The sequence below is a fragment of the Budorcas taxicolor genome, unplaced genomic scaffold (genome assembly GCF_023091745.1).
Source record: "Budorcas taxicolor isolate Tak-1 unplaced genomic scaffold, Takin1.1 scaffold335, whole genome shotgun sequence".
NCBI lineage: Eukaryota > Metazoa > Chordata > Mammalia > Artiodactyla > Bovidae > Budorcas > Budorcas taxicolor.
In genome coordinates, this window is record NW_026292112.1 from 46,566 (window position 1) to 66,073 (window position 19,508).

The 19,508-nt window shown below is 44.8% G+C and overlaps 1 protein-coding gene across 1 annotated transcript in view; it reads right to left on the reverse strand.

Annotated features, from left to right (window-relative positions):
* Positions 1–2,901: 2,901 nt before the first annotated feature.
* Positions 2,902–19,508, reverse strand: part of LOC128071307 (ribosome maturation protein SBDS) — a 53,399-nt gene continuing 36,792 nt past the window's right edge. The window contains exon 6 of the transcript XR_008201814.1: positions 2,902–3,035. The gene's annotated coding sequence lies outside the window, so the exon portion shown is untranslated. The remainder of the gene's footprint in view (positions 3,036–19,508) is intronic.

Below are 19,508 nucleotides of genomic sequence, written 5' to 3' on the forward strand. Positions count from 1 at the left end.
CAAGCTGTTCTTACGTGTCAGCTGTCGTCAGGATGAGGGGCGGGCACTATTAGCTACCAGGTGGGCTCCACCAAGCACCCAGGTCTTCTCCCCCAGAGTACAGAACCTTAGTGTTCTGGACCCACAAGTGCTCGCAGACCTGCCCGACTCCTGCCCGGAAGGAGGAGGAGATAGAGAGCAGTAGGAGCGTTTGAATGGGGACGGGGTTTACAGACACCCGTCTCAGTCCCACGCACTCTCCGTGTGCTCTCGTCCCGAGGTACCAGAGCTGGTCCTGACTCCCTGGTACAGAGCTACCACACAGGCCAGCCCTGCTTCGTCAGGAAAGGCATCCTCTGCAGTTACGTGTAGCTGTGAAGGGCAGTGTGCTCACCGATGTGAATTCTTCCCCTTTCCCGGTAGGCTGGGGCTCTGTGGATCTGCCCTTCCTCAGTCCCTGCAGGTGGCAGGCAGGGAGGGGTCAGCCTCCGGTGCATGGTTGGGAGCGCTTGTGTCTGCCACCTTCGCCTGGCCCTCTCTCTAGCGAGCGGAGCACAGCTCGCCGTGCTTTGTGGCAGCTCCTCTCCATCACAGTGCAGAAGCCCTTGGAGAATAAGGGCTCGCGTCTTCCCTCTCTCATCATCTGTAAGATCTGACATAGACCCAGTCCACAAGTCCATTAGAGATAGTGCTTTATAAGCATCTCCTTGTCCTGGTGAGTCTCAGACACTCAGGACCATCTCTGCAGATTGCGGGAGAAGCAGAGTGAATGCACAGACCCAAGGTGCATTGCGGAGTCCAGTCCAGCTTGTGAACTTACTTCCTGTCTTGAACAAACTGCCCATCTGGTTTTCCCTCTGAAGGCCCCAAGCTCCTTATACCAGCTAGGTGTTGCTGGTGGATGAACAGCAGCGGTCTGACCATTGCAAGAACAGACGTCAAGTGGACAGTGTCTTGTCCAGGGGGTGAGGAGATTAGGTTTTGCTTTCCATGTTACGCTCTTTACTCCAGACTCTTGCTCACCCAAGAACACGTTTTTCTGGGGTTCTTAAGTGCCGTCGTCCACCTAGGAACTAGAGGCGCAGCAGCCCACAGACAAGATGCTTGCCCTCTGGGTGCTCTCTTCTGGTGGGGGAGACATTGCATAAACACAGAAGTATATTTCTGATCTGATGGCAGCCAGTGATGAGATAAAGGTTCTTGGGACAGAGGATGAGGGCTGTGATGCCTCAGCTGCAGTGATCACAGGAGGCATTTTGAAAAGAGGTACGCTTTGAAGTCACACAGAGAGCAGGGAGTGCTGGCCTGGGGCATTCCAGGCTGAGGGCAGAGACTGCTCCCAGGACCCTGGCTTACGATGGGTGGAGAATGGAGTCCCACAGGGATCTGTCTTCCCACCAGAGGACAAGCCTCCAGGCTGCTGCCGGGGCGGCCCCGCAGTCTATGCAGGCAGATGTCTTACCGCCATCTGGTCTCTGCAGGGTGTTCTCAGAGCCAGTGTGGCAGGGCTAAGCCCCGGCCCCAATGGACAACAGGCCGTGTCACTTAGGCTGAGTGGTTTAACCTCTCCGTGTCCATTTCCCGTCTGTAAAGTAAGGATAACAGTAGCCACTTGAATATAGTGAGGACTGAGCAGATTAACAGTGGAACAGTGTATAATGTAAACATTATAATGAAGTGTGTGTTGAGGGGGTGGTGTCTAAGAGCGAGGCTGGTGGGTCACCTCTGGTTTGGTAGGTGAGAACTAGCAAAGCAAAGATCTCCCCCAAGCTCTAGTCTTCGTCAACAGCGGTTCTGCCCTTGCAGCGGGTTCCTGTCATCTGATGAGAACTGATGCGCAAAGCGAGTGTATATAACACATTTCATGAAATGAAAACCATGCTTATCACATAGGACATGCACTGCTATTTAACATTTTTAGTTTCTTCTATCTAATTGAAAAACTGGGCTTAACCACTAAATCGATTGCATGGCCAACTTCAAGGAAGGCAGCCTGCTATTTTAAAAGCCCTGTTCTAGTGCCAGCAATAGCAGTGACCAGATTGTGAACAGACAGTAGCATGTGGGGAGGCAATAGAACCTCGTGTTTAGGAGTCTGGGTTTAGGATCAGGAATTGGATTGTCTGGGTTCAAATTCTGGCACTGCCAACTTTTCTCTTGGAAAGCCTTGGGCAAATTTAACTTACACTGTCTGCCTTCATTTTTTTCACCTGTAAAAATGAGGAGTAATAGCATTTACTTCCTAGCGTTGTGAAGATTCAGTGACTCAAAATATGTGGAGCCTATAGCATCTGCCTGCAGTGCGGGAGACCCAGGTTCAATCCGTGGGTCAGGAATATTCCCTGGAGAAGGGAATGGCTACCCAAGAATACCCAGTATTCTTGTCTGGTGAATTCCATGTACAGAGGAGCCTGTCTGAGTCACAAAGAGTCAGACACGACTGAGCGACTTACATTGGTCAGCAGCAGAGATAGATGATAAATGTTATAGTTGTGGAGGCCTGGAGTCAGCCCTCTTACTTAGATCCCACCATGCAGGGACAGCGGTGGAGGCGTGGAGTCCAGCACTTGGGGGTGAGTTGGGAGAAACAAGACCAGAGCTGAGCCCGCAAGCCCCACCTACTGTCCTATTCACCCCTCCCTACTTTGATCCCTGGAAAAGTTAAAGGTTAATGGAGCAACTTGACTAGTGATCGGGTCCATTGAACTATGTGAAAGTCGACATTCCTCATGAGCTCTGATGGAGGAGGGAGAGGCTAGGACTCATCTGCAATCGTGAGTGTCCACTGATAAAAGCAGGTGCCTTGGATTGCAGGGAGGGTGATGTCGGAGGCTGCTAATTATAGTTATGTACTGAGTTCTGGTCCTGCGAGTTCGACCCGAAAGCTTCTGAGTCTTCCCTCACCAGCGGAAGGAGGTCTACCTTAAGAAGCCAGGTTCATCCACTGGGGCTGAAGCTAGGAGGTTGGAGTCTGGCTCCCCAGTGCATCCTCAGCTGGGTCCACAGGTGAGAAAGGTTTCAGGGTGTCTGAGTATTTCTGGCAAAGTGTCGGGCAACTGTAAAATAGGATGAAATTGTCAAGACAACCACTTCAGGGCTCTGAAAGTTGACCCAAGGCAGGTAAAAAAAAAACAACACTGAGATGCAACTGTTTATGGAAAGATGGCTGCACTTCCAGAAAGAACACTAAGTATTTCGCCTGGAGCTGCTTCCATTTTCTCCCTCATTCCTAGCTTAGAGTGCTACCAGGGTGAAGGTGTCTTTAAAAGCTAGCAGCTTCATTGTTGGGCTTGCTCTGGAGGGAAAGTGAAAAACTCTTGTTCAGTGGCATTGTTTGTAAAAACAACAAACTTGATAGAATGAGAAAGGAGAAAGCTTGGGGTGGGTGGCAGCCTGTAGAGAAATTTACCAAGGAACTCCTGGAAAAGAACCAGAGGTTCCACGCATCCCTGGTAGAATGGGAGGCCACGTGCACAGACCCAAGGATTCAAGCTCTGTACTGGAAAGTATCAGAAGTTGGGATAGACTTGAAAACACACTGAATTTTGAATAGGCTTCCCCACTTGCCCCCAGCGCTATAGGCAAAGGTCAAGATGTTTGAGCAGAACCTCTAACCGGGCATTGCCTGAATCCTACGCTATGTAGACCTAAGGGCAATCTCTTCGGAGGTTTTATTTTACAAAAAAAACAAAATATAAGTTAAACTGAGCAGAGACATCATGGGTTACATACCATGGAGAAGATAGTTTCTACAAATTGAGTATAGGCTATTTACTAAAAATGAAACAATAACATCAGGCTTGGGTGGGGGGGAATCAGAATCCACAGTTACTACAATATATTAGCTAAAATGTCCAGTTTTCAACAAAAAATGAAAACCAAAATTAAAAATACAGTACCATTTGTGTGTGTGTCTGTGTCTTCAGTCGCTGAGTCATGACCAGCTCCTTGCGACCCCATGGACTGTAGCCCATCAGGCTCCTCTGTCCATAGGATTCCCCAGGCAAGAATACTGCAGCAGGTTGCCATTTATTTCCAACTCCAGGGGTTCTTCCCGACCCAGGGATCTAACGGCACCTCTTATGTCTCCTGCATTGGCAGGTGGATTCTTTATCACTAGTACCACCTGGGAAGCCCCTAAATCCCCATAAGTTATATAAAAATTAACTCAAAATGGATCATGTAAAATATAAAATTTTAGGAAAAAATAGAGAATCTTTAATGTCCAGAGCTAGGTAAAGGAACCGTAGATATGACATCAGAAGCACAATCCATAAAAGGAAAAACTGACAAATTAGACCTCATCAAAATGTAGCTACTGCTACTGGAGAGGAGTGGAGAAACAGCTCCAGAAAGAATGAAGAGGCGGAGCCAAAGCGGGAACAACACCTGGGTGTGGATGTGGCTGGTGATAGAAGCAAGGTCCGATGCTGTAAAGAACAGTATTGCATAGGAACCTGGAATGTTAGGTCCATGAATCAAGGCAAACTGGATGTGGTCAAATAAGAGATGGCAAGAGTGAACACTGTCATTTTAGGAATCAGTGAACTAAAATGGATGGGAATGGGCGAATTTAATTCAGATGACCATTATATCTCCTACTGTGGGCAAGAATCCCTTAGAAGAAATGGAGTAGCCCTCATAGTCAACAAAAGAGTCTGAAATGCAGTTCTCGTGTGCAATCTCAAAAACAACAGAACGATTTTGGTTCGTTTCCAAAGCAAACCATTCACTATCACAGTAATCCAAGTCTGTGCCCCAACCACTAATGCTGAAGAAGCTGAAGTTGAGTGGTTCTATGATGACCTAAAGGACCTTCTAGAACTAACACCAAAAAAAAGATGTCTGTTTCTTCATAGGACTGGAATACAAAAGTAGGAACTCAGGAGATATCTGGAGTAACAGCTAAGCTTGGCCTTGGAGTTCAAAATGAAGCAGGGCAAAGGCTAACAGAGAACACACTGGTCATAGCAAACACCTTCCAACAACACAAGAGATGACTCTACACATGGACATCACCAGATGGTCGATACGGAAATAAGGTTGATTATATTCTTTGCAACCAAAAATAGAGAAGCTCTATACAGTCAGCAAAAACAAGACCTGACTCAGATCACCAGCTCCTTATCGCAAAATGCAGACTTAAGTTGAAGAAAGTAAGGAAAACCACTAGGCCTTTCAGGTATGACCTAAATCAAACCCCTTATGATTTTACAGTGGAAGTGACAAATAGATCAAAGGATTAGATCTGGTAGACAGAGTGCCTGGAAAACTATGGAGGGAGGTTTCTAACACTGTACAGGAGGTGCTGAACAAAATCATCCCCAAGAAAAACAAATGCAAGAAGGCAAAGTGGTTGTCTGTGGAGGCCTTACAAACGGCTGAGAAGAGAAGTGAAAGGCAAAGGAGAAAGGGAAAGATATAGCCAACTGCAGAGTTCCAAAGAAAAGCAAGAAGAGATAAGAAAGCCTTCTCTAATGAGTAACAAAGACATAGAGAACAGCAGAATGACAGACCAGAGCTCTCTGCAAGAGAATTAGATCGAGGGAGTGTTTCCTGTACAGATGGGCACGACAAAGGACAGAAATGGCAAAAACCTAACAGAAGCAGAAGAGATTTTAAGAAGAGGTGGCAAGAATACACAGGAGAACTACACAAGAAAGGCCTTAATGACCCGGATAACCACGATGGTGTGTTCACTCACCTACAGCCAGACATCCTGGAGTGTGAAGTTGAGTGGGCCTTAGGAAGCATCACTACAAGCAAAGCTAGTGGAGGTGGTGGAATTCCAGCTGAGCTGTTTAAAATCCTAAAAGATGATGCTATGAAAGTGCTGCACTCAATATGCCAGCAAATTTGGAAAACTCAGCAGTGGCCACAGGGCTGGAAAAGGTCAGTTTTCATTCCAGTCTCAAAGAAGGGCAATGCCAAAGAATGCTCAAGCTACCATTCATTGCTTTGCATTCTAGCAAGGTAATGCTCAAAATCCATCAAGTTAGGCTACAACAGTACGTAAACCGAGAACTTCCAGATGTACTAGCTGAATTTAGAAAAGGCAGAGGAACCAGAGATCAAATTGCCAACATCCATTGGATCATCAAGTGAATTTCAGACAAAACAACTACTTCCACTTTACTGATTATGCTAAAGCCTTTGTGTGGATCACAACAAACTGGAAAATTCTTAAAGAGATGGGAATACCTGACCACCTAACCTGCCTCCTGAGAAACCTGTTTGAAGGTTGAGAAGCAACAGAACCGGACATGGAACAACAGCTGGTTCAAAATTGGGAAAGAAGTACGTCAAGGCTGTATATTGTCACCTTGCTTATTTAACTTATATACAGAATACATCATGTGAAATGCTGGGCTGAATGAAGCTCAAGCTGGAATCAAGGTTACAAGGAGAAATATCAATAACCTCAGATATGCAGATAATACCACTCTAATGGCAGAAAGCTAAGAGGAACTAAAAAGCCTCCTGATGAAATTGAAAGAGGAGAGTGAAAATGCTGGTTAAAAAAACTCAACATTCAGAAAAACTAAGATCATGGCATTCAGTCCCATCACTGCACGGCAAATAGATGGGGAAAAAATAGAAACAGTAACAGGCTTTATTTTCTTGGGCTCCAAAATCACTGCGGACGGTGACTGCAGCCATGAAATTAAAAGATGCTTTTTCTTTGGACGAAAAACCTAAACAGCATATTAAAAAGCAGAGAGGGAGGTGGGAGGGGGGTTCATGTTTGGGATCGCATGTACACCCGTGGTGGATTCACGTCAATATATGGCAAAACCAATACAGTATTGTAAAGTAAAATAAAGTAAAAATAAAAATTAAAAAAATAAATAAATAAAAATTAAAAGCAGAGCTATCACTTTGCTGACAAAGGTCCATCTAGTCAAAGCTATGGTTTTTCCAGTAGTTATGTATGGATGTGAGAGTTGGACTATAAAGAAAGCTGAGCACCGAAGAATTGATGCTTTTGAACTTTGGTGTTGGAGAAGACTCTTGACTCCCTTGGACTGCAAGGAGATCCAACCAGTCAATCCTAAAGGAAATCAGTCCTGAAAATTCATTGGAAGGACTGACGCTGAAGCTCCAATACTTTGGCCACCTGATGCAAAGAACCAACTCATTGGAAAAGACCTTGATGCTGGGAAAGATTGAAGGCAAAAGGAGAAGGGGGCATCAGAGGATAAGATGGTTCGATAGCATCACCAATTCAGCGGACATGAGTTTCCGTGAACTCCAGAAGATAGTGAAGGACAGGGAAACCTGGCGTGCTGCAGTCCATGGCATTGCAAAGAGTCGGACACAACTTAGAGACTGAACAATGACAACAAAATGCAAAACATCAGTTCTGTGCTCACCCTTCTTTATGGCCCTGGTGGTTCAGTGGCTCAATGCAGGGGGCCCAGGGTTGATTCCTGGTCGGGAAACTAGATCCCACATGTCGCAAAAGAAGATCAAAGATTCTGCGTGCTGCAACTGAGGCCCCATGCAGTCAGAGAAATTTATTTTTTTTAATGTAAAACTCTTGCTGCTCTGTGGAAGACAGTCAAGAGGAAGAAAAGGGAAGCTACAGAGTTGGAGAAACTATTTGGAAACCACATATCCAACAAAGGACTACTTTCTGGAGTATATAAAGAATTCCCAAAATTCAACAGTAAAGGCAAAACAAAACCCCAAACCACCCAGTAATCCAATTAGAAAATGGGCAGAAGACAGGAACAGACATTTCACTGAAGAAGATTTACAGATTTCACATAAGCACGCTGAAAGGTGTTAAACATCTTTAGCCACTAAGGAAATGCAAATTAAAACCACAGTGAGGGATGTCCGTGGTAGTCCAGTGGTAAAGAATCTGCCTTTCAATGCAGAGAACACGGGTTCAATCCCTGGTCTGGGAAGATCCCATAAGGCGCAGGGCACCTAAGCCCATGGGCCATAACTAGAGAACCCACTCTGCAACACCTGATGGAGCCAAATAAATAAATAAACCACAATGAGATGTCACTGCACACCTACCAGAATCACTAAAATTAGAAAAAAATAGTGACAATATCAAATGCTAGTAAGGACACAGAGAAAATGAGTTACTCATACATTGCTGGGGGGATGTAAAATGGCACGCATACTCTGGAAAACAGTGTGGAATTTCTTATAAAACTAAATGTGCAATTACCATACAACCAGAAATCCCAGAGAAATCAAAATGTATGTTCACATAAAAACCTGTGCATGGGCTTGCCAGGTGGCTCAGTGGTTAAGAATCAGCCTGCCAATGCAGGGGACACAGGTTCGATCCCTGGTCCTAAAAGACACCGCATGCCGCGGAGCAACTAAGCCCCGTGCGCCACAACTATCAAGCCTGTGCTCTAGAGCCTGGGAGCCACAGGGAAGCCACTGCAATGAGAAGCCCTCACACAGCAGCTAGAGAGCAGCCCCTGCTCATTGCAACTGGAGAAAGCCATGAAGACCCAGCACAGCCAGAGATAAAACAAAACATAAACAGGTCAATCTTAGAACAAGAAGAAAAAAACCCGTGCAAGAATGTGCATAGCAGCTTTATTTGTAATAATCAAAACCCAGAAATGATCTGACATGTTCTTTAGCGGGTGAATGGATGGTTCAACAAATTGTGTGTATTAGTCAGTTTGGGATGCTATAACAAATTACCATAGGCAGGCAGGCTTATAAACAACAGAAACTTATTTCTCACATTTCGAGGGTGGAAAGTCCAAGATCCAGGCTCCAGCAGACCTGATGTCTGATGAGAGCCTGCTTCCTATTCTGGAATTTCATTTGTGGTTAAGTCACTAAGTCATGTCCAACTCTGCGATCCCATGGACTGTAGCCCACAAGGATCCTCTGTCCATGGGATTTCCCAGGCAAGAGTACTGGAGTGGGTTGCCAGTTCCTTCTCCAGGGGATCTTCCCAATCCAGGAATCGAACATGTCTCCTGCATTGGCAGGCAGATTCTTTTCTGCTGAGCCACCAGGAAAGCCTGGAGTTTCTTTTATAAGGGTGTTAATCCCATTCTTTAGTGTTCTGCCCTCATGATCAAATCATTTCCCAAAGGTCCCACCTCTAAATACTGTTATATTGGGTTAAGTTTCTCCATACGGCAACATAAAAATTTAATCTACAGCACTGTAGTACACTCATACCATGAAACACTCTTCAGTAATAAAAAGGAATATTTTCTTTTTTCTTGGCCATGCTACACAGCATGTGGGATCTTAGTTCCCCAAACAGGGATCAAACCTACACCCCCTGCACTGGAAGGTGAAGTCTTCCCTTCCACTGGGCCACAAGGGAAGTCCCAGAAATAAACTCATTTTTAATTATATTTTTTCTTGAAGTATAGTTATTTATAATGTTGTGTTAGTTTCTGGTATATAGCAAAGTGATTCAATTTATATATATATATTATAGAATATGATATATATTCTTTTCCATTATTGTTCATTATAGGATATTGAATATAGTTCCCCATGATGTACAGTAAGACCTTGTGTAGTAGTTTGTATGTATAGTAGTTTGTACCTGCTAATCCTCAAACTCCTAATTTATCTCTCCTCACGCCTCTTTCGCGCTTCCCTGATGGCTCAGATGGTAAAGAATCTCCGTGCGATGCAGGAGACCCAGGTTCCATCCCTGGGTCAGGAAAATGCCCTAGAGAAGGATGGCTACCCATTCCAGTATTATTGCTTGGAGAATTCCAGGGACAGAGGAGCCTGGCAGGCTATAGTCCGTGGGGCTGCAAAGAACTGGCCACGACAGAGCAACTAACGAACGCTTTCACTGCCCATTTCCCCTTTGGTAACCGTAAGTGTGTCCTCTATGTCTGTGATCTGTTTCTGTTTTATAAATAAGTTCCTTTGTATCACATTTTCTATGCCACAGGTGAGTGAGCTTGTATGGTGCTTGTCTTTCTGTCTGAATTACGTCACTTAGTACGATTATCTCTAGGTCCGTCCATGTTGTTGCAAATGGCATTCTTTCCTTCTATGGCTGAGTAGTACTCCAGTATATATCTGTCTCTCTATATAATATGTATTATTATTATATATGCCACATGCTCTTTGTCCATTCATCTGTCAGTGGACATTTAGGTTGCTTCCATGTCTTAGCTGTTGTCAATAGTGCTGCTGTGAACACCGGGGTGCACATATCTTTTCAAATTAAGAGTTTTGGCCAGATGTATGTGAGCAATAGGATTGCTGGATCATATGGCAACTATTTTTAATTTTCTTAAGGAGCTTTCATACTGTTTTCCATAGTGGCTACACCAATTTACATTCCCACCAACAGTATAGGAAGGTCCCCCAAAAGAATGGATTCTTCCTTTTAAATTTTATTTGCTTACTTTATTTATTTTTGGCTTGCTGGGTCTTCGTTGCTGTGTGCAGGCTTTCTCTGGTTGTGGTGAGTGGGGGCTACTCTCTAGCTGCGGTGTGCAGGCTTCTTATTACAGCGGCTTCTCTTGCTGCCGAGCACAGGTTCTACGGTACGTGGGCTTCAGTAGTTGTGGCGCTTGGGCTTAGCTGACCCACAGCGTGTATCTTTCTGGACAAGGGATTGAACCTGTGTCCTCTGCTTTGACAGGCATATTCTCAACCACTGGGCCAGCAGGGACACCTAGGAATGAACTCTTGATACATGCAACAGCTGGGATAGATCTCAAAGGCATCATGCTAAGTAAAATAAGCCAGTCTTAAATGTTCACATACTATATGATTTTTCTTATACCACTTTCTTGAAAGGACAATTATAGAATTGGACAACATTTCTTCATAGTTTTCAGGAGTTGGAAGCGGGGGTGTAGGTATGGCCATAAAAGAACAACAGGAGGGATCCTTTTTTTTTTTTTGGCATGCAGGATCTTAGCGCCCCAGCCAGGAATCAATCCTGAGCCCCGTGTAGTGCGAGTACAGGCCTTTACTGCTGCACCACCAGGGAAGTCCCACTAGATGATCTTAGCAATAGATGTGAGATGGTAGAAGAATCAATGAACGTGAACACAGATCGAGAAAATCACCCAAGCTTGACTACTAGACAGAAAAAAAGATTGAGCAACAATGAACAGAGCCTCAGGACCCATGGGCAATGTCAAGCATACTAACATAGGAAATGGTAGTCACAGAAAAAAAGGTTAAAAAAAGGGACAGAAAAAACATTTGAAGAAATAATAGCCCTCAAACTTTCAGATTTGATAACGATCACTAAGTCTGCAGATCCAAGAATATCAATGAATCCAAGTTAAATCAACACAAAGAGCTCCCTCCCTAAATATACCATGAAAGAACAAAGAAAGTAAGTGAAAGTGAAGTCACTCAGTCGTGTCCGACTGACTCTTTGTGACCCCACGGACTGTAGCCTACCAGGCTCCTCAGTCCATGGATTTTTCCAGGCAAAAGTACTGGAGTACTCATTTTCTCCTCCAGGCGATCTTCCTGACCCAGGGATCCAACCTGGGTCTCCCGCATTGCAGGCAGACGCTTTACTGTCTGAGCCACCAGGGAAACCCATGAAGGAACAAGGAAAGGTCAAAAAGTAGCAAGAGAAAAATCACTCAAGGAAACAGCGCAATTAACAACTGGCTTCTCAGAAGCAACAGAAGACAGTGGAGTGGCATACTGTCGCTGTTTAGTCGCTGTTGTGTCCGACTCTCTGTGACGCCATGGACTGTAGCCCCCTGGGCGCCTCTGTCCATGGGATTTCCCAGGCAAGAACACTGGAGTGGGCAGCCGTTTTCTTCTCCTGGGGCTCTTCCTGACCCAAGGATGGAACCTGCATCTCCTGTATTGTGATTCTTTATCACTGAGCCACCAGGGAAGCTCTGGAGTGGCATGTTTAAAGAGTTAGAAGGAAAAACTGCCACCCAAGAATTCTACACGCGGAAAGACTACCCTTAAAAAATGAAGTTGGAGGAGATCAAGATGGCGGAACAGGACAACACAAGCTCACAATCTCACCCACCCCCTTGAGCACATCAAAAATGCACGTGAGGTGGAGAGCGGCAAAGGACACCTACCACCAAGGCTGTAAGAAAGATTCACACAGGATCAGGCAGGAAGGAAAGAAAAGTGATCAGAGGTGATCTGCATCCCTGGGAGTGGACACAGAAGAGGCGGGCGATTACATGGCCTTGGAGATGGCCCCTGGAGACACTGGGCAGGCTTGGGGGCCTGGCCCTGGGAGAATGAGTCTCCTTACCTAGTTTGGGAACCGGTGGGGCAGAGAGCAGGGCAGTAAGAAACTTAGACTGTTCCTGAAGGGTGCACACACCTGCTGATTTCCAAAAACCAAGGCGGAAGAAACAGATTAAAGCTGTTTGGGACCCTGGCCAGTTTCTCTCAGAGGTCCCAGTTGTGCCCCAGCCCGAGCTGAGAGTCTGCCCTGGCCTCTCTTGCCCCGTGGCACAGCTCCACACTAGGGCAAAGGCTGCCCCAGCTGAGGGGGCTGCATGGCCAGTTCAGACCCAATGCAGCACGTGGACAGATGAGGGAAGGCATTTTTGGTGCTTCTGGAGGCAGGAGATGGGGAGTGAACAGGAACTCTGACTGGTGCAGGGGCTGCCCCAGCCCGTGCCCCAACCCACGCTGAGCGCCCACTCCAGCCCCTCTTGCCCAGCACGGCTCCCTTTAGGACAAAGGTGCCAATGCTGGGAGCAGGGAATGTACACACAGAGGGAACAGAGACAGCGTGGACTTGATCCTCAGAACTTCTGCTCCAGCAGCATGGGGACTGACCCCACACCCAAAAGGGATGTGCTGGTCAATGATAGAAGAGATGCCCCAGCTCACACCAGGCTCCAGCCCTAGGCTCTCGGTTTCTAGCCTCACTTCCTATCAAGGCGCTAACTGCCTGCACACCCTGGGGTGGTGACTTGTGCCCGTGCTTCCACTAGGTGGCGCTAGTGGAAGAGAGCCAGCCTGCCACTGCAGGAGACAGGAGACGCGTTCCACCCCTGAGTTGGGAAGACCCCATGGAGAAGGGCATGGCAACCCACTCAGTATTCTTGCCTGGAGAATCTCATGGACAGAGAAGCCTGGCAGGCTACAGTCCATAGAATTACAAAGAGTCAGACACGACTGAGCGAGCTAGCACACGTGCACGCATGTCAGACCCAGCTCTCCCAGAAAAGCCACTGGGTACACACAGATTGCACAGGGTTGCTCTCACACAAGACCAGGACAGGTAACTGTTTCACCTAATTCCAAGGAGACAGAGACATTTAATCAAAGTGAGAGGACAGAGGAATTTGTTTCAAAAGCAAGAACAAGAAAAACAACTAATGAAACAGAGATAAATAATTTACGAGAAAAAAGTTCAAAGATTTAGTAATAGGAATGCTAATTGATATAGGGAAAAGAATAGATGATCATAGTGATAATTTTAATAAGGAATTACAAAATATAAAAAGAAAATCCAGTCAAATCTGAAGATTACAATAACTATAACAACAAAAAAAAACAGTAGAAGGAGTTAACAGCAGACTACGTGATACAGAAGAATGCATAAGTGATCTGGAAGATAGAATAATGGAAATCATCCAATCAGAAAAAAGCAAAAGAAATGTAAAAAATGAGAACAGTTTAAGGGACCTCTGGGACAACATCAATTGTACCAACATTTATGTAATAGAGGTCCCAAAAGAAGAAGAGAGAGCAAAGGGTCAAAAATGTATTTGGTGAAATTACGGGTGAAAACACCCTGAATCTGAAGAAGGAAGCAGATATTCAGGTACAGGAAGTACAGAGGGCCCCAGAAAAGATGAATCCGAAGAGATCCATGCCAACACATATCATAATTAAGATGGCAGAAGCTAAAAAGAAAATTCTAAGGGGATCGAGAGAAAAAGAGTCACTTTTGTTTAAAGTGAAAAGTGACAGTCACTTAGTCGTGTCCAACTCTTTGTGACCACATGGATTATACAGTCCCTAGAATTCTCCAGGCCAGAATGCTGGAGTGGGTAGCCATTCCATTCTCCAGGGGATCTTCCCAACCCAGGGATCAAATCCAGGTCTCCCGCATTGGAGGTGGATTCTTTACCAGCTGAGCCACCAGGGAAGCCCAAGAACACTGGAGTGGGTAGCCTTTCCCTTCTCCAGGGGATCTTCCCAACCCAGGAATAGAACCGGCAGGCAGCTCCTACTAGAGCTAGGAGGAAAGCCATCTAGAATGGAAGGACATATAAAGAACTTGTCAGACAAGTAAAAACTGAAAGCTAATCAATACTAAACCCACCCTAAAAACCATGTTACAGGGTCTTTCCTAAGTGGAAAAGAAAAGGCTGCAACAAGAAATAAGAACCTCTGGTGCGGGAACTAAGATCCCACATGCGAGGGGCAACTAAGCCTGTGTGCAGCAACTACAGCACCCACGCCCTCTGGAGCCTGTGAGCCACAACTTGAGAAGCTTGTGTGCTCCAATGGAAGACCCCGCCTGCTGCAACTAAGACCTGACACAGCCATAAATAAATATTAAAAAACACAAAACCCAGTATGGTATTGGCCCAAAAACAGACATATAGATCAGTGGAACAGGATACAGAGCCCAGCAATAACTCACACACTTTTAGCCAATCGATCTATGGCAAAGGAGGCAAAAACACACAGTGGGGAAAAGGCAGTCTCTTCAATAAGTGATGCTGGGCAAACAGGACAGGTTCATATAAATCAATGAAATTAGAAAATGTTCTAATTTTCTCACACCGTATACAAAAATAAACTTAAAATGGATTAAAGTCCTAAATTTAACACATTATTGACCAGGGAATTTTCACAGAAACTAACACCTGTGGCCAGCGATTTTTATGTAGGTAAATACTAAATCGTCTCTGGGCAATAACGTTTGGCTGACAAAAGATGTTTTAATACATCACCAGTCAATAATGTGTTAAGACCAGAAACCATAATACTCCTAGAAGAAAACATAGGCAGAACACTCTTTGACATAAATCAGAGCAGTAGTTTTCTGGATCTGTCTCCCAAGGAAAAGGAAAAAAAGCAAAAATAAACAAGTGGGAGCTAATTAAACTTAAAAGCTTTTGCACAGCAAAGGAAACTATCAACAAAACAAAAAGACAGCCTGCTAAATGGGAGAAAATACTTGGAAGTGATATGACGATAAGGATTAACATCCAATGTATATAAACACTTCATATAATTCAATATCAAACCTGATTTTTAAAATGAGAAGACCTGAATAGACATTTTTCCAAAGACATACAGAGGGCCAACAGACACATGAAAAGATGCTCAGCATCACTAATCACCAGAAAAATGCTAATCAAACCCACAATGAGATATTACCTCACACCCATCGGAAGAGTTACCATCAAAAATGATCACAAACAAATGCTGGTGAGGATGTGAGAAAAGGGAACTCTGGTACACTGCTGGTGGAAATGTAAATTGGTCCAACCACTGTTGAAAGCACTATGGAGGTTCCTCAAAAAGCTAAAAGCAGAACTACCATATGATTCAGCAATTCCACCACTGGGTATATATCTGAAGAAAAGAAGACACTAATTCCGGAAGATACATGCACCCCAGCGTCCATAGCAGCGCGACTCACAACAGCCAAGAAGTGGAAGTAACCTCAGCATCTGTCAACAAGTGAATGGATGAAGAAGATGCAGTGCACGCGCGCGCGCACACACACACACACACACACACACACACAATGGACTATTAGACAAAGACAAATTCTCTATGTTAACACTTATATTTGTAATCTAAAAAAAAATAAAACAAATGAATATGGACAAATCAGGAACAGATGCAGAGAACAAACTACTGGTTATCAGTGGGGAGAAGGAAAAGGTTTAGGGGATTATGAAACCAACTGCTACATAGCAAATAAATAAGCTACAGAGTACACAGACAACCTTTTGTAGGAACTTCAAGTGAAGTATATTTCATACTATGAAATGTAGTATAAAAAGTTTATACTATAAACTATAAAAAAAAGTTTTTACCATACTACAGAAGTATACTATAGTATAAAACTTATACTATACTATAAAAGTTTATAATATGAAATTTTTGAATCACTGTTATACCTCTGAAACTAATTTTGTAAATCAATTATATTTCAGTTTTTTAAAAAATGACTGAATGATGATTAAAAGGGGAAAAAGGGACAAATCTTTCACATGGAATTCCAAATAATGTGTGTAAATGCTTGCTTGCTGACTCTTTCTGGGAGATGGAGCTTAATTCCTTTCCCCTTTTTTGTGATCTGGGTTGAGTGATCCACTTCTAAGGAATAAAGCTCAAAAAGAAAAAAATTACATGGAGAAACCTAGCAGATACAATCTCTTAGCCTATTGATTAAGGTTATATTGCCATTAATGTTGTGCTGTTAATACCCTAATATGATGCATTAAGAAGGGTATTTCACTTTAAAGTAGTCTTTCCAAAAACATATAGCCCCATTCTAATCACAAGAACACAACAGAAAATTTGAAGGACATTCTACAAAATACTTAGCCAGTATTCTTCAAAAGTGTTAAGGTCCTCAGGATATGAATAGATTGAAAAACTGCCACAGGTTGGAAAAAGCTAAGGGGACACATGATAAATAGATGCTAGGAGTATCTTGGGTTGGGTTCCAGAACAGAAAACGGCTCTTAGTGGAAAAACTAGGGAAACTGGAACAAATTATATCACTTCATTGATATAGTATTTTACTAGTGATAATTTCTTAGTTTTGACAAGTGTGCCACAGTTGTTAGATGTTAATATCAGGGGAAGCTGGGTGAAAGGTATATAGATAGGAACTGTCTACTGTCTGCAACTTTTCTGTAAAACTAAAATTATTCCAAAGCAAAGAAGTGTTAAAGAATGAGAAAGATGTCTATGGAATGATATGGAGAAAACTCCAAGACATTAGTGGAAAAAACCCAGGTGCAGAATGACAGGTGGTCATTTTGTGTCATTGTAAATGCTGAGGCTGCTTTGGGAGGACACCTCTCAAGGCTGGTCAGAGCGTTGCCTCAAGGGGAAGGTGACTGAGTGGGGGCGGGGACAGGAGTGGGACAGAGACCTTTTGCTTTAACTTTTGTACCTTTTGAGTTTTATACCATGTACAAAAAGTAAGTTATATAAAAGGTGGGTAGGAAAATGGCAATTGGGGGTCCTCCCTGGTGGTCCAGTGGTTAAGACTACCCACTACCACTGCAGAGGGTACAGGTTTGATCCTTTGTCGGGGAACTAAGAACCCACGTGGCATGTGGCATGGCCGAAAAAGAAAAAGAAATAGGAGAAAAAGAAAGAAAATTGCTGTTGGTCAAAAGCCCACCCCCACCTTTTTATTATTATTATTTATCAAAAAGCAGTTGATGAAAGTGAAAGAGGAGAGTGAAAAAGCTGGCTTAAAACTCAACATTCAAAAAAACTAAAATCATCACATCCGGTCCCATCACTGCATGGCAAATAGATGGGGAAACAATGGAAACAGTGACCGACTTTATTTTCTTGGGCTCCAAAATAACTGCAGATGGTGACTGCAGCCATGAAATTAAAAGACGCTTGCTCCTTGGAAGAAAAGCTATGACCAACCTAGACAGCATATTAAAAAGCAGAGACATTACTTTGCCAACAAATGTCCATTTAGTCAAAGCTATGGTTTTTCCAGGGGTCATGGATGGATGTGAGAGTTGGACTGAAAAGAAAGCTGAGCATGAAAGAATTGATGCTTTTGAACGGTGGTGGTGGAGAAGACTTGAGAGTCCATTGGACTGCAAGGAGATCAAACCAGTCAATCCTAAAGGAAATCAGTCCTGGATATTCATTGGAAGGACTGATGCTGAAGCTCCAATACTTTGGCCACCTGATGCAAAGAACTAACTCACTGGATATGACCCTGATGCTGGGAAAGATTGAAGGCAGGAGGAGAAGGGGGTGACAGAGGATGAGATGGTTGGATGGCATCACCGACTCGATGGACATGAGTTTCAGTGAGCTCCCGGAGTTGGTGATGGATAGGGAAGCCTGGCGTGCTGTTGTCCATTGGGTCGCAAAGAGTCAGACACAACTGAGCGACTGAACTGAAAAGAACTCACAAAGATCCCTAAAGTAACCCAGGATTAGAAAAAAGTAAATAAATTTGGTTGATTTTCCCAAAGCAGCAGCTGGCCTGAACTCAGGAGCCAGGATACGTGGTTCTCTGTGCTCAGGTCACTGGGAAGGGGCTGCCCTGAGGAGCTGTGAGCCTGAGGCAAGCGGGTTCACCCACCCTCCTGGGAATGGTTCTCAGCTCTTGCTCTGCCCTCATTCTGGTTCACTTTTTTAACAGGTATGGTTGAATTCACTTCATTTGCCACTCTACTCATCAGCACTTCCCCCGCCCTTACTTTCTTTATAACATTGACGCTGTGTGACACGAACATTATATATTTGCTTGTTCTGACTATATACCGCCCAATAAACCATCCCAAACGTAGTGAGGCAATAATCATTCCGTTGCGATCACGAGTTCCGTGGGTCAGAATCTGGACAAGGCAGGGAAGAACTGTTTCCGCTCCAGACGGTGGGAGTGGGGAGGTGGGGAGGGGGTGACCTGGATGCTGGGGGCTGGCGTCGAGTGAGGACTGGAAAGGACGCTCACTTGGGGCTTTGAGTACAGCGCCACCTTGTGGCCATTCCACCAGGTTTGCGCTTCTGAGCGCATTTGCAGGTGCGTCTGCCGCTCCTGGTAAAGAACCTGCCTGCGATGCAGCAGACGTAAGAGACGTGGATGGGATCCTTGCGTGGGGAAGATCCCCAGGAGGAGGGCATAGCAACCCACTCCAGTATTCTTGCCCGGAAAATCCACCGACAGAGGAGCCTGGCAGGCTACAGTCCGTGGGGCCGCAAAGAGTCAGGCTCGACGGAGCCACTGAGCGTGCAGGCACACCCGAAGAGGCGAAGAGGCGTCTCAGCGGAGCAAGTGTTCCAAGAGGCGTGGCCTTTTGTGAGCTCGTCTGGGGTCACTTGTGCCCTTCTCTAATGGCTGAAGCAGTCCCAGGCCTGCCCAGAGTCAGGATGGAGCAGTTATCAACTCTACCTCGCCTTGGGAGGAATGCCAGAGAAGGTGGGGCCATGTTTTAAGACCACCACTCTCTCAAGAGGGAGGGGACATATGTACACCTCTGGCTGACCTATGCTGATGTTTGGCAGAAAACAAAATTCTGTAAAGCAATTATCCTTCCATTAAAAATAAATAATTTTTTTAAAAAAAGATCACCACTCTGGCTTATTTTCTGTCTCCTTTCTAGGAGGGCTGGGACTCTGTCGGTTGTGTTTTCCACCATATCCCTCAAAGGCACAGAAAGAAATGTTTGCCAAAGAAAGCTGTATGAAGTTCATGTGCAAAGTGTCATTTTATTCCTAGTTTTAAAGCTTTTCATTAAGAGAACATCTCAGATGGCAAGAGCGTCTTCTCAATGGTGTGTGGAGACCATCAGATGGCCCAGCCACCTCCCCTTTCCTGAATCCACACACTCTGCTCTGAGCCTCACTTCTCCCAG